We start from the raw sequence: 17009 nt of genomic DNA, 5'->3' as shown, positions 1-17009 counted from the left end.
ATATCAGGAGAGGCTGTCATGGGGGCGTGGGGGAGGGGCAGCAGGCTCAGAAGGTCAAGCTCCTGGCACATCCCCCGTCTAATGACTTGGGCGACACCGCTTCAAGCCAGCAGGTGCTAAGTAAAGATGAAAACAGGCTGAGTGAGATCCTGCTTCATCCAGGAAAAAGCAACCTTCCCTCTTTACTTGCCACTTCAAGCCGGGAGGAGCACAACCCGCTAACACCCTGACTATTTGCTTTAATTTGATTCCTAAATTGGAACAGTCTAATTTCCATTTCAAAGCATAGGAAATATTTTGCAGGAGATTCTGTTTCCTGATTTCCATCACTCGTCTTGGAACACAGAATCCTCAAGTTACAAGGACCCTTCAAAGTCATCCTAGCCAACCAGGCTCCTCCCATCAGGGCAATCTCGCCCAAATCTTTTCATAGAGGTGGATATGCATTTCCTATTTTAGGATTTTTCAAGGGACACAATTACATGAAAACCTGTTTTGATATTAAATACCCATCTCTGCCAGCAAACCAAACACTCCATCTAGCTTGCTCTAAACAGCGCCTCATCATGTACTCCTGTTTCTTCTTCTCTCTGTATCATGGAGATGATTTTCCTCATAAGTACTCAGTTGGTTTCTACTTCTGATCGTCCCTCTGGGTCCATTCTCCACTCTTCCCACACACTGTGTACCTCAGAGGCTGACCTGTATGGACAACGCCAGAGGATTCTTTGCCTTCTCAGTTCTAGTTGGGTTCGGCCAATAGGTAGTGAAAGCAAGAGACTGGAGGAGACCGAGCTGATATATTTATTCCACAGGCACTTTCCCTGTGGAGATGCCACAGGCTGACTGCTTCCTTTGGTGGAAAGTCACAGCTCCAATCTGGCATCTTCTCATACAGACATCTTGTCCTACTTCTGCTAACTGCTCCCTCCTTTACGGCTTCAACCCTTGGGGCAGTGACGTGTCAGGCTGCCACAAGCCCTGGAGTAATGCACTATTCCTTGCAGTTTTGCTGTACTTATCTACACCTTTGTAAATAGTCCCTTTATTAAACCCACTCAAACTCTCAAAGTTCAAATGCCATCTGTTTCCTATAGGAAACATGACTACCATTTTATCCCTGTAATGTCCCTAATAGGAAAGCCCATAAGAACTCAACAGTCTATTGAACCCATATCATGTGTGACCCCAGACCACCCACCAACTCCAAAGGTAGTAGATACACACACACACACACACACACACACACACACACACAGATACACACACACAGATAATCCAATGCGCACAGGATAGGCAGCCTCTAAGATGGCCCCTTCTCCTGCTTGATATTCACACCTTTGTGTTATCCTCTTTCTTCAAAGTCTGATAGACTTACTGACTCACTTCTAAAGAATACAATATGGCAGACATGACAGGATGTCACTCCCAAGATTAGGATATAAAAAGACTGTCTTGGACATTTTCTTTTGCTCTGTTGCTTGCTTGCTCTGAAGGAAGCCAGTGCCTGTTGGGAGCAGCTCTATGGAGAGGCCCCAGGGCAAGGAAACTGTCTCAGTGTAACAGGCCTGGAGTGTAAGAGGAGGAACTAGAGTCCACCAATAATCCTGAGTGAGCTTGGAAGACCTTCCCCCAGCCAACTTGGTTAAAAATCCCTGAGCCAGCTAAGCTACGCCCAGTTGCTGACCTACAGAAATAAATGTCTCTTCTTTTAGACCCCTAATTTTGGAATAATTTGTTTCAATACAGCAATAGGTGGCTAGTTCACACATCATCAATGGATGTTTTCTAAGATGTGGAATCCAACAATGATCTTTTCTTACATTTAATTTACATGTTAATCTTACAAGGAAATAAGGATTCCATGTGTTTGTCTCGGACTTATTTTCCTAAGCTTCTACTTTCCCATTTCCACTCCATCCATCTCAAGGAACAGCCATTCAATGTTGATGAAGTTTTCCCCCACCCTGGCTTCAGGAATTACCCTAACTGCAATCCAAGTTATCCATTTTCCCCTTGGTGCAGTGTGTGGTTCATGAAAGGGAGCAACATCCCATCCTGAGCTAATCAATTCAGTGTTGTCCCAAGTCCTGTTTTCAGTTGGAAGCTGATACTTTATCTCAATCTATTGTTGTTAATGCCAGCTTCAGTTGGGTGGATGAGACATGAAGTCTCATCTAACACAAATACCATCCTGCCTCATTTATACTCAGTTCTCATGAAGATGGAGATAAAGCAGATGATACCAAACAGAACAGAGAAACCAAGTGAGCATTTCATGGTGTTGGGGAAAAAGAGATTTGACTAAGTTAGGAGCTCATTTCTACCACTTGGGCAACCTTGATGAATTCTTAATCTCACTTCCCTCTTTTGTAATAGGAAGATAATGATAATAGCGTATATCTCATATAATCATCATGAGGACTAAATATACTTTGTTTAAAACAGTGCCTGGCGCAGAGTATATTTTCAATAAGTGGTAGGGATTATCAGTATGATCTTTGGAAGGAAGTTATAGGTCTTGAATACACTTTGTTCATATGGCTCTTCTTGGGTTATTTTCAGTGTGACGCTGCCTCTTACCCACCATGAAATTTCACCACCTACCCAGGACATTATTTGTACTGGATGCATTTCTAAGTTGAAAAGAAAATAAATCCAAATGAAATGTGCCATTAGAGCTCATTCATCTATCCTTCAGAATTTTCCATTGCTGTAGGGAAAACTAAACATCAGCAAAAGAAAACTAAAGGATTCTCCTTTGTTACTTGGCGTTTGTCAATACATCTAATAGGAGGCAGGTTCTTAACCTCAACAGCAGTGATGACTTGACGACATTTCATATACTGAAAAGGTCGGGATATTTCGTCCTCGGAGAGAGACTGGCAGTCACTGACCTCAGCTACCCAGTATTCTTTATTTTGCAATGGATATTGGCAAGTTTCTCAGTTTTTACATAAAGAACTGATTTATTTCAGTTCTTTATGGGCAATAATTACTTGTGTTTGGAGAAAGCTTATTAAGTGCTCTAAGATCACTGTATTTCGAACCCGTAACTCCTGAGTGTGGATGAAAGACTGATTGGTCTACAAGATGCCTTGTCAGCTTCTGTTTATCTCTGTGAGTCACGTTACATTTTGTGACTATTTCTCATACTGGCACAGCTGGTACCAGTTTCTGGCTCATTGCATTTGTTTCCTTATGCAAATAATTTTTCCTTCCCAGCTGAAATGCTCGATTTGTTACCACCTCACACCACTCACCTATATTCACAGAGAGAGTGAGGTTACGATCTAGATCTTTACCACAGGCATCTAATTTTCAGGCAGGAAAGGAAAGCCACGAATTTAGAAGAAAGAAATATACGGTAACAAGAGAAGGTGGGAACTCCGAATTTATTCAGATTGCTTTGCCTTCTCACAAGGGATCATGAAGAGAGAGCCCCAGAAGTAAAAAAAAAAGATAAAGGAAAAATATATATAGAAAACATATTCACTCAGCAGTATGATAAGCTAAATATTTTGGAAATCTCACAAAATGTAAACTACCTATCAAATTAAAATTCCATACTTGAGACTGAAAATTCAGCAAAGTGGACAAAATAAAGATATTTTAGGTCAAGACTGAATTTATCATTCAGACACTTACTGAAAATTTAACTTAAAAAGTCCACTTCAGGAAAAGAAAATGAAGACAGTGTATAATTAGTACAGGAATGGGTAAAAAGATTACTAAAACAGGATAAAGCACCCAAACAAATCTATTCATATATACTAAGTTGATATAAGACAGAGAGAGTATTGAAATAGAGAAAAAGGTATTTTCAGTAAGTCCCGATGTTGTACAAATTGGATCCCTACCTTACATCCTGCACAAACCAACTCTAGGTGGATTGAAGACTTAACTGTGGAAAAGCATAGCTCTGAAACTCTTTGAACAAATTATAGGAAAACATATTTAGGATACCAGAGGAAAAAGAATACCTTTTTTAAGATGCAAAAAACAAAACCACAGGGGGCACCTGGGTGACAGAGTCACTTAAGCATCTGCCTTTGGTTCAGGTCATGATCCTGGGGTCCTGGGATGGAGTGAAATCTCAAGGTGGGAGGTCTGCTTCTCTCTCTGCGCCCTCCCCTGCTTGTGTTCTCTCTCTCTCAAATAAATAAATAAAATCTTTTTTAAAAACCAGGAAAATAATTAATTTGACTAAATTAATATTTGAATAATGAACTTCCAGTCATCAAAAGAAACCAAAAAGAAAGTGAAAAGTCAGCTAACAAAAAGAACAAAAAAATACTTAGAGCATCAGTAATCAATAAAAATTGGTGTACTAAATAAAAAGTCCTTACAAAAGAATAAGAATAATACAAGCAATCCTATAGGAAAAAAGATGAAGAATAATATAGACAGGTTGGCGGCTAAAGCAAGGCTGAAGTAAAAGCACCTGAATGAAGATTCCCAACCTCAACCCAGGGAGGTAGACTTAGACAGCTAAAATAATAACCCAAAATCAGTGAAATTAAACTTAGGATAGAGTCATCACTGTATAGTCTCATATACAGGTTTTAGTGAAAATTAATAATGAGATTACAGGATAAGTAATTCTGCTTGATGAAGTCAATGTTTCTTTCTGCTAACATGGGCACGGAAGCAGACTTGGAAGAGAGAATGATACAGTAGGATGAGTAATGTTCAAAAAAGGAACAACTCAAACTGATCACCAGGCCTCATTCCTCCTTAGACTGGTCATACAGAGAGTTTGCCTCTTTCTTTATCTTGTTTTGTTTAAGAAACAGGGACCCAGTAAATACCACTGATTATAATTTGGAAATTATGGTCATTAAATAAATGGTATATTTATGACCAATAAATATAAAATAAATGGTATATATAATAATACCAAATCATATAATAATACCAAAAATAAATGGTATATATAATGACCAATAAAATGGTCATTAACAAAGCCCATTACCTGACTGTGGCTGGAATAAATGGTACAAGAGTCAAGTTTCAATGACTATTTTCATGTACCACAGAGCTTCATAGAGTACAAAAAGGCTGTCTGTTGGGTATATAAAACAATTAGATTCGAGGTTAGCAGACAGGTTTCAACCTCACATTCCTCATTAAATTAAAATGGAGTTTGAGGTAAGTGACCCTTTGCAGCTGAAGAAATATTTAAGCCCATAGTTTTCAGGTCAAGTCATTCAATTTAACAGATGGAAAGGCTGGAGTGGCCCTTGAAGGACTCCTTCCTGTCTTCCTGAGGAGGAGAAGAATTCAACTGGGCTGCCTAGTTCTCGTTAGGGGGTTTGATTCCCCAAGCATTTAAATTAAAAAAATATATATATTCACATCTGTAATAAAGGGAAAAAATGTCCCTGCCTAAAACATCTGTCTGGGGTATGAGTGTGTGTACTTTTCTCTTTACCCTCACTTAATGTTAGTTAAAATCATAAAACATTATATAAAAAGTATATATGTTATTGTATTATAGATAATATAAATTATAGGACACTCAACTTCTTATCAAAAATCTCCTTTAAAATATCATGAAGCTTGATTTCATATAATTTCCATAATTTCCTATTTCAAAAGGACTTTGAAGAGGTAGAAGTGCATAGAACACTATCTAGACAAATCAATCTTTGCACATTTCCCTTAACCAAAAAATACTAGATAATAATTAATATAATAAAATAAAATTATACTTCTTTTCTTCATCTTAGTTGAAGAGTTAATAAGTATGATGAAGTCTCAGATTGACATTTCATGTTTCGGTTTTCAACCCATATTTTCTGTTTCAATAGGAAGACATGTTGAGGAAAGACGTTGAAACGTGGATTGGAATGTAAAGAGAATCTGCCGTATCCGTACTAATAGGTCTTCTTGAAAGACTAGGGGCTGAGTACGATGAGGTGAACAAGCAAGTAGACTTGGCGTCCCTAGCCTCTCACGGGCCAGAAGAGCAGACTTTAATCTTTATACATCGGAATTCTGTGTCGGCTTACCTTTGAGAACAGTGCCGTGCGCCGGTCCCCTCCCTTCATCACACTTCCCTTCTACCCGATATCCTGGCGCCTACTTAATTTGCCCCTGGGTTTCTACTCAACAAAAATGTTCTCATAATTACATGAGCCTCCATATTTACCCCATCGTGCATTTAGCAAACTGGGTTTGAGGTTAAGCATTCTATGTAAACTAGTCTCTGATACTGTGGAACTGAACATAGGTAAGGACCAGAGAGAAATTTTTAGGAGCCCTAAGTACTGAAAGGAATAAGCTGCCCCATCACAATATATACTACAAAATAAAATATTCTCTCTCTCTGGACTAAAATAAGCATTCATGTTACCACCTAATGCTATCAAATGTAGTATACTGTGCAAGCTTCAGATTATTTTTTTCTTTTTAAGAATTAGACAGTTATAGAAATACAGTGAGGATCTCTTCCCTAACCTAATTGCTCTGCTGCCTTCCTTGGAAAATATGTATATTAAGGTGGTTAATACATATTAACTATATTAATATATATGAACTACACTAGTATATATAAACTACCTTAATAAACTACATAAATTAATATAATATATACACACACATATATGATATGTATATATCAGCTAATTCCATGAAATGCAATGATAGCAACTCCAGCTTTCATTCTCACTTCGAGTTCCCTTCTCCTTTCTGGGGCCTTGAAATTTCCCCACTATTTTTAAGCACAAGAAAGTATATAAAATTTGTAATTATTGTCAGGTGCTATAAAACATACCATAGACTGGGTAGCCTAAACACAGACATTTATTTCTCATAGTTCTGGAGGCTGGGCAATCCAAGGTGCAGGTACAAACTGGTAGACCCATTCTTTATTTCTAATACCTAGTACTCAGTCATGGTTTAACCCATTCAAGAGAGCTGACTATGAAATGGTGGAAAAGGTTAAAAAAAACTGTCATATTATCAGTAAAGTAGAGAGACAATCTTATTGTTACAAATTTCCATCTCAAATTATTTTAATGAGGCTCTCCTGTGGGAGAGGGGGAAAAAAAAAAAAAAAAAAAACCTCTAAAATGTGCAAGCTGTCCCGGGCCTGGGAAAGCAGACACGAAAGAGTTGAGATGGCCAAAGGTTGTCACTGGGGACCAGGGATTAGAACCTGGTCAAAGCAGCAAATAAAACAAATTTAAAAAGCTCTTAAAAGAACCTGACAAGGGAAGCTTAAATCTTATTTAAGGGGTTGGGTTGTACTAAGCCTTGAAAAATTCAATCCTCTGGAGGACTATATCTCACTAAGAAAGCTCCATGTAAGTTTATCATGTATCCAACACCTAGACATTGGGCCTTGGAGACCACTAGGATAATATTTCCTCTGGTTTAGCACTGAAGCTAGGAAGTGACATTTGTACGAGGCAGACTTTAAACTCTAGGGCTTTTCTGATTACAAAATAATTCGGAGGGCAAGAAAAGTGCTTACTGCAGAGAGAAGTCGCCATGATTTATAGGGGTTGGACAGTCTTCCTTTTTCACACAGGGTAACTTTTTTGACCAAATGTGTTTTGCTTTTCCTTTTGTTTTTAACCAAAGTTGTCTTTTGATTGATATGATAGATAGAACATATTTGTTTTAGCTCCACCATGTCCAAAAGAATGATTGTATAAATCCTGGTTACAGGCGACATCGCAGTTCATTTGCACGCATCACACAGAAACATTAGCGTGAAATGCCAGAGTGAGGCTCGGGTGAGCCCCGTAGCCTCACTGTCTGGCCCTTCACTGCACAGACTCCATAGACGACTCTCCAGCTGCTCTGGGTCTCTGATGAAAGCCAGACAAAAATGGAGTGATGCTGAAAAGCTGTCCCTCCTTTGCTCCTGGTGCATCTATCAAGATCTCTGGGATCACTGTGAAAGCTCCTATCATTCCAGTTATAAAGGGACTTTGGGTGAATTAAATATGTAGTGACAACCAACGTCATAAACTACTTGACTCCCTTGGGTCATTTTTCCGGGCTGACATTAATAATGCTTTGGCCAGCAAGTATATTTTGTGCAGTTGGGAACATAGATGGGCTCAGGGATGTCATGTAAAATAGTGTGTCTGTTAGCACTCGCATGCGGACATCCAGGCTATCTAGAGAACAAGTGAGGCAGACTTGCATGTGAAGCCAAATTAAACCTTCTAACTGCCGTTCCACTTTACAACTGCAGGCTGGAATCCTAATTGACTCATCTCTTTCATAAATCTGTAAAACCCGCCAGTGGTGGGACTGAGTAACAGATGAGGGCTACATCACAGCAAATCCATCACCTCTGGTAGAAAAACAACTCCTAGATTTACTGACGAGGCCAGGAAAATCATCATTATACAGAGAATTCTTCCCTCTCAAAACAAAAATGAATCCTGAGGGCGCCTGGGTGGCTCAGTGGGTTAAGCCGCTGCCTTCGGCTCAGGTCATGATCTCAGGGTCCTGGGATCGAGTCCCGCATTGGGCTCTCTGCTCAGCAGGGAGCCTGCTTCCTCCTCTCTCTGCCTGCCTCTCTGCCTACTTGTGATCTCTCTGTGTCAAATAAATAAATAAAATCTTAAAAAAAAAAAAATGAATCCTGAAACCAAATTTCAGAAGCCCACCATCAGCCAGAAGATTGTTTTACACGTCACATATTCTACAGAACAAGCCGAGAAACCTGGTGCAAAAAAACTCCTGGTGGCAACGCACTCATGCACGCTCTCTCTGCCTTGCTTCTGCCGTTTTTCCATCGCTCATTCCCTGTTCCCTCCACATCTCCTACACTTCGCTTTATCTGGACTCTGGAGGTTTCATCAAGGCCTGAAAGTCGTCATAGGTTTTTGAGGTCTGTGAAAGTTCTATATATACTCAAACAGTCTTACCAATTATTTTAAAAATTAGGATATACACATTTTTAGGAAACCATGAAGATTGGTGTTCCTTAAGCAACTCTAGAACCACATTTAAAATCAGCATTAACCAAAGCGAGACCAGAATAATATAAAATTGAGAGTCATTTTAATATTAATTAATGTTAATATTCAATACAGTGATTGAAAACAAAATTCCAGGGGCGCCTGGGTGGCTCAGTGGGTTAAGCCGCTGCCTTCGGCTTAGGTCATGATCCCAAGGTCCTGGGATCGAGTCCCGCATCGGGCTCTCTGCTCAGCAGGGAGCCTGCTTCCCTCTCTCTCTCTCTCTCTGCCTGCCTCTCTGTCTACTTGTAATCTCTGTCTGTCAAATAAACAAATAAAATCTTTAAAAAAAAAAAAAAAAGAAAAGAAAACAAAATTCCAAATTTGAAGAGCTGCATGAAGCACCTATTAACGAAAGGAGGACCAGAAGAGGAGCAGGTGTACAGATCAGCCAAGACTCTGTAGACTTTACCACATATCACCAGAGGGAGAGGGAGGAAACCCTAAAGCTTAGAACACCTATAGTTTGGAGGAATTGTGGAACATTGGTGGTTGGATAAGAGCTAATATGGAATAAAACTGTCTAAACACCCTGTTCCACACTTATGTTTAAAAATAGGATTTTGATTACCTGCCACGATCCCGACACTGTACATGGCACCAAGGGTCAAGTAGTGAACAAACCTAATCTCAATCTGTTATTCTCATGGACCTTACAGCCTAGTGGGGACAACAGGAGTTGGCCCGATAATCACAGACACATGAAAGCATATCTCTATGATGAGTGCCAAGGAGAGACACGCATGCCATGACCGCCCACCAGAGGTGGATATATTCTAGTCAGGGAAAGTTCCCCTGGGAAAGTCACCCTTGAGCTGATCTCTGAGGAATAAGCAGGACTTAACTAGATGCATAATTGGAGAGAAAGATGGCTGCCCTCCTCTGCAGCAAAATTGAGGGCACTTGGCTGGCTCAGTCAGTAGAGCATGTCACTCTTGATCTCAAGGTTGTGAGTTCAAGTCCCCCACTGTGTATCGAGATTACTTTAAAATAAATTTTTAAAAAATGAACTGTAAATGACAGTATTTCTCATTTTTTAAAGCATAACTCATTGACTTAATAACTGTTAAGACTATGATTAAGAGATATTAAATGAATGAATGAGTAGTTCCTTTTCTCCCCAAGCTTACTGAGGTATAATTGACAAATAAAAATTATATATATTGAAAGTTTCCAACATGTTTTGATGAATCTATACACTGTGAAATGTTTATCTGTCCCCTCACATAGCTATTTGTTTATTTACCTGTGGATTTGGTGAGACTAGTTAAGCTCTAGCCTTAGTAAGTACACAGTATAGTGTTGTTAACTACTGCCACCCTGCTATGTACATTAGATCTCCAGAATTTATTCATCCTGAATTTCTGAAACTTTATAAGTTTATATGCTCACTCCCCAATGAATCAAAGAGGCTCAAGCCCCTGGCCTGGCTCTATTTCCAGGCTCTCTCCCCGCTTGGTTGGAATGTGGCTTTGATGCAGGGGCAAATTTAACAAAGAAAGGCAGGAAGAGTGTTCCTAGAAGAGGGAACAGCTTATGCCAAAGCCCTCTGGCTCAAGCAAGAAGCAATGTCTGCAGAGCTTTACAGACTGTATCAGAGAATTCTGTCTTAATTCTAAAAATGTGGAAAGCCTTTGGGCTTTAAGCAGGGAGGAAGAAAGAGATGGGGCTGACATGACCAGTTCTGCATTTTGGAAAGGCTATCTAATCTACAATACAGAAAAGAAAGAAAAGTAGTAAAGTTGTAAAAAGTTTGATTGTGTACACAGCATTTGTCTCAGATATATTACTAAAATAAAGGGCTTCTGTCATGTTACACAGAATAAGTATATAATAATCACTTCCTCATTCATTCATTCAAATGATATTTATGGTGCATCAACAATGTTATCAGGCAAGTAGACTATGCGCTCTGTCCTCCTAGAGTTTACAGAATTTGACAAAATATAAAAGTGAATAATACAGCTTGTGAGAACCCAAAAAGCACCATGGAACAAGAAAAAATAAAGCAGGATAAAGGGAATTGAAAATGAGAAGAGAGTACAATAGCATGGAGTTTTACACATGATAATCAGAATAGTCTTCTTTGAGAAGGTGTGTTTTACACAAAGACTGAAAGAGGTGAAGACATCTACCTTGCTGAGTCTGGGTCAAAGGCTTTCTGGCCAAAGGGCAGCCAGTGCAAAGTCTCTAGGACATTAGCATATCTGCCATGTTTGTGGAACCCCTAGGGGTCCAGCAAGTCCAGAGTAGAGTAAACATGGGGGAAGAAGCTAGAGATGAAAACAGAGAACTGGGCCTTGAAGGACATTGGCAATCCTTTGAGTGAGGTGGGCATTCACTGTAAGGTTTAGAGTGGAGACTTCTCAGGACCTGACTCCTTTTTTAAAAAGTTCACCCTGCTGCCATTGTAGACAACAGGCTATAGCAAGGCAAGAGGAAAGTGGGGAGACCGTTAAGAGGTTTCTACAGTGAAGCAGGTGAGAGATGACAGTAGTTCAGACCATCATCACTGGACTTGTGAATGGTAGTAGTGACAGTTAGAAGAAATAATAAAAGGTTTTCAAAATTCTGAGAAAAAAATTTCAATACTAAAATGCTAATACTCGGGGCGCCTAGGTAGCTCAGTGGGTTAAAGCCTCTGCCTTCGGCTCAGGTCATGATCCCAGGGTCCTGGGATTGAGCCCCACATCGGGCTCTCTGCTCAGCGGGGAGTCTGCTTCCCTTCCTCTCTCTCTGCCTGCCTCTCTGCCTACTTGTGATCTGTCTCTGCCAAAGAAATAAATAAAATCTTTTAAAAATAAATAAATAAATAAAATGCTAATACTCAGCCCAACTATCAATTATGAAGTATAGGAAGAATATCTTGCTGTGGAAAAAGGCACCAAAAATTACCATGTACCATTTCATAAGAAGATACTAAAAAATGTGCTATACGAAAATGAGAGGATAAACCAAGAGGAGATACAGGATTTTTAATTCTAAATAAGACAAAACCCTAGCAAATTTATTTGAATAAAGAGCACAACAGAGTCATGCATTTTTAAAAAATGCATAATCCTTTTCTAGCTCAACAAATAAACCTCAGATGCATTTATAATTTTTCATCAAAAAAAAAAAAAAAAGACGTCCATTTGGATATGCTGCAAGGGCAACAAATTGTTAAAGACAGCCAGTCAGACCTGCACATTTTACAAATAATAGATTTCATAGGACACAGCCATAAATTCTAATGTCTGGTATCTAAAAGTTTCCCTTGTACAAATAATGTTTCTCCAGTTTTAAACAACTAACTCAATAGTCAAATCTATTTTTACAGAAATATTAAGACTGGACAGGAATGTAAAATCAAGACTTTTGTAGATTTTCCCAAATCATCATATTATCAAGGTGAGTGCTAAATTTCCCTAATATATTTCAGTCAGGGAAATATAGTTGTAATATTTTTACAGGATTTTTCACAAGTAAATGAAAGAGGCTTAAGTTGCATAAACTTCAATTGCCCCCAAATGTCTGCTACATTTTGCTATATTTTTTTTAAAGAATTTATTTATTTATTTGACAGAGAGAGATCACAAATAGGCAGAGAGGCAGGCAGAGAGAGAGAGGAGGAAGCAGGCTCCCTGCTGAGCAGAGAGCCAGATGCGGGACTGGGACTCGATCCCAGGACCCTGGGATCATGACCTGAGCCGAAGGCAGTGGCTTAACCTACTGAGCCACTCAGGAGCCCCTACATTTTGCTATACTTTGAAGTATTACCTCTTAAGCTTCTTTTTGTTGTTGTTTTTTTTTTCCTAATTTGCCTCATATAGTCCAGTTTTCCAGGATAAATTCAATCTTTTTCTTTAATGTCACCTTTTATTAATACTTTCTCATTAAATTATGAAAACTGCAAAAAAATAAAATAAATTTAAGCAACTAAAAGGAATGATGGAACATTTTTTTTCCTTTTGAGTTTTCTCAGATTTCTTTCACTAGCTGCTTGAAAGTCCTGAAATTCTTAAGGCTAAGAATTGGCATCTTATTAGTTAGAGGCACCAAATAAATAAATAAATAAGTAAAATAGCACAGCCCAAAGCTCATATTATGAAATGAAAAGGTAGAATGTAATTATTTTAAAAAGGAACGAATGACCACGTAGCATTTTGAATTTTACAAGATCTAGCAAAGTGGAAAATCTATCATTAAAGAGGAAAAGAATTCCCAAGATGCTAGTGAAATACATCCCTAATGGCAGGCATACAGCAGTGTTAGGAAATCACTAGTCCAGTTTAGGACAAGAGGATGATGGGGTGCCTGGGTGGCTCAGTTGGTTGAGCAACTGCCTTCAGCTCAGGTCACGGTCCTGGAGTCCTGGGATCGAGTCCCGCATCGGGCTCCCAGCTCCATGGGGAGTCTGCTTCTCCCTCTGACCTTCTCGCCTCTCATGTTCTCTCTCACTGTCTCTCTCTCAAATAAATAAATAAAATCTTTAAAAAAAAAAAAAAAAAAGAGGATGAAAGTCTCCAGGGGGAGCCAAATGTGTTGGATATAGTGTGAGAGATTACCAATATAAGGCAGAATTTGTGATAGGTGCATAGAAACCTTGAGGGACTTAAGAAAGGAGGGATTTATTGATTCCAGAGAAAACTAAAAATTATAAAAGAATAAAAATCTAAATAATTATAATTGCATGGCACAGATACAAATGTTATGTAATCACAATATTACAAACAGTGAATATGAATTTAGCAAAAACGTTTTGCAATTTAGCACTTTGAAAAAAGTGGGAATAAAGTAGGGATTAGAAACAGTGGTATGAGAAACCGAAAGCTTCATTGCCACTACAAGGATGTCAACAGGTAATATCTAAAGATGAAAGATAGAAGTAGCGGTAGAAGCATGTTATTTGGAGGTAAGTTGTACAATGAAGAAAAGCTAAAAGAGTTGCCTCTAGAAAACATTACTCAGAAATGGGTGGTTGGGTTGGGGTAGGGCACCAGTGGACCTCTGATGAACACCATTATCCCTACCATCAGAATATACCAACTCTCAGAGTTTAAGATGGTGCCAGCAATCGAAAGGCTATTATGGGGTGCTCTATAGTTCACCAATGCAACAAAGATACTTAGGATTCGAAAGGAGATTAGCAAAGTAGGACAGGCAGGTAGTTGATGGCCTTACTTCTATTCCTTTTCCATGAAGCTTCAGGAGAAAAGGCAGGTTAGAAACAAGGCAGGATAAGGAGCAGATAGCACTACTTCCAGGTGTAGACATGTAGGTAAGTCTGTGAGGTATTCTTGGTCTTAGATGACCTACCTCTTTGATACTATACAGTCTTGAATGGGAAACCTGGATCAATAGACTCTTTCATCTTGAAAGACTTTCATCTTTCCATGTTGACATATCGAATGCCTGATCGAGGCTTAGTAATCCACCTCAGCTGTCCTATTTTCTGATTTTTTCCATGGTCCTCTTCTTGCCTTAACAACTTGACTATTATACTAATGTTCCTGACTATGGCCCCAAAATCTGATGTAATTCTCTGCATTCTTGATTTTCTTCCGGTTTGTTGCATCTCTTATGTCCTTCATGCTAATCTGTTTCTCAGGCCAACCTGGTAGCCTAATCTTTATAGTTGGTTGTCCCAATTGATTGAAGATTTGGTTTAGTACTCATGACACCATTTCTGATTAATGTTGCCATATGCTCCAAACCTTTTCTCCTGGCACTGTTCTTACTGTGCCACTATTGGTTGGCTTCGGCTTAAAAGCTGTAGTAGCCAAATCATGTTCATGTGGCTAAACTTGAAGACTGGATAGGCTAGATCAGTTACTGTTAGTGAAGAAATTAAAATGTGCTCCTGGGACAAATAAATCAAAATAGAAGATCCGTGGATGCACACAGATCTGCTCTCCAGGCCCCTTTTCCCAGAGAAGGGAAAGAACCCAAAGAAAGAGTTTGAAAGGTCATATAGGAACTTTATCTCTCAGAAGAATTCCCTGAGTTTACTTCAAGGTTAGAAGGCTTAACCCTCAGCACTTCCACAGTGCCTGTAAACCTAACTTCATGTTAGAATTCTTTTTTAAATTTTTATTTATTTATTTATTTATTTGAGAGAGAGGGAGAGAGTAAGCATGAGTGGATGAAGGGCAGAAGGAGAAGAAGACTCCCTGTTGAGCAGGGAGCCTGTTGGAAGAATCCATCCTGGGACTCTGGGATCATGACCTGAGCCGAAGGCAGATGCTTAACCAACAGAGCCACCCAGGCACCCTCATGTTAAAATTCTTAAAGATAAAGACTCTTTAGGCCTCTGGGATAGTTCACAGTCTATATATCAGCACTATCTCAAAGTGGATAAAACAGTTCTTGCCTGACTAAAATTTCAGTATATTAATATTGACACACTCTGACTCTTAGAATTCTTAGACTTTCTTCTGCTCTGCTTTGTCAACAGTCCCTGAGTAAATTAATGAATATGAGACCAAGAAAAGAAGAAAGAAAAGAAGCAATTTAATACACTGGATCTAGAAGATGGAAATATGTGTAATTCCTTGTTCCTTCTTAGAAAGTTCTTTTAATGGATGGTAACTCTCTTCCCTTCTTGGGAAAACAACAAGGAAGGGATCAAAAAGTAGTGAAAGCAATACTTACTTCTTATTGAATATGAACTAGGTCCTGGGTCTTTGTACACATTAGATTAGTTCATTCTTACACCAACTCAATGAGATATTTAATGAATAAGAAAAATTAGATTCTGAGTCATTAAATAATTTGCCTAACATCAGGCAGCTACTAGCTGAGGAGATGGGACAAAAACAGACCATATAATGCCAGACACCATGATCATAACTTCAAAGATATATGACATTCCCAGAAACACTAGGAATGGAAGGAGATGATAATTCAAACTGTTAAGGAAACAACTAGGGTTTTGATGGTGCTATTTAAATCCAAAAAGAAGTGACCTTCCTTCCTTTATCATTCATTCAAGAATCCAAAATAACTTCTAGGAAATCAAGTGACAATTTCAATTTCATTCAACAAATATCTTCTTGAGTTCCTACTAATACCAGGATCCATATTGGGGTCTAGTGTATATAATGGTGAGTTAATACAGACATAATCTCTCCCTTCAAGAAAGTTACAGACATTTTAGAAGTAAAAGTAACTATTATAAACAGGAGAGGGGAACAAAAACCTGTGGGAGGGAAGAGCAAGGGCATTTTATGATCTAGAACATAGAAACTCCGAGTCAAGATGGCGGAGAAGTAGCAGGCCGAGACTACTTCAGCTAGCCGGAGATCAGCTAGATAGCTTATCTAAAGATTGCAAACACCTGAAAATCCATCGGCAGATCGAAAAGAAGAACAGCAATTCTGGAAACAGAAAACAACCACTTTCTGAAAGGTAGGACCGGCGGAGAAGTGAATCCATGGCGACGGGAAGATAGACCCCGGGGGGAGGGGCCGGATCCCGGCAAGCGGCGGAGCAACCGCGCACAAAATCAGGACTTTTAAAAGTCTGTTCCGCTGAGGGACATCGCTCCAGAGGCTACCCGGGGCAAAGCCCACACGGGGTCAGCGTGGCCTCAGGTCCCGCAGGGTCACAGAACGATCGGGGGTGTCTGAGTGTCGCAGAGCTTGCAGGTATTGGAACGGGAAAGCCGGCTACAGAGACAGAGCCGACAGTAAGCTCGCAGCTCGGGGTGACCTTGAACTGGTCGCAGGCTCGGTGAGCTCGGAGCGCGGCCGGAGGTCAGGCAGACGGGAGTAACTGGGCGCTGTTCTCTGAGTGCGCACTGAGGAGTGCAGCCCTGGGCTCTCGGCTCCTCGGGGCAGAGACCAGGAGGCCGCCATTTGTATTCCCGTCCTCCGGAACTCTACGGAAAGCGCTCAGGGAACAAAAGCTCCTGAAAGCAAACCCAAGCGGATTACTCACCCCGGCCCCGGGTAAGGGCGGTGCAATTCCGCCTGGGGCAAAGACACTTAAGAATCACTACAACAGGCCCCTCCCCCAGAAGATCAACAAGAAATCCAGCCA

This window comes from Mustela lutreola, chromosome 14 (assembly GCF_030435805.1).
Source record: "Mustela lutreola isolate mMusLut2 chromosome 14, mMusLut2.pri, whole genome shotgun sequence".
Classification (NCBI taxonomy): domain Eukaryota; kingdom Metazoa; phylum Chordata; class Mammalia; order Carnivora; family Mustelidae; genus Mustela; species Mustela lutreola.
This window is presented reverse-complemented; position numbering follows the sequence as displayed.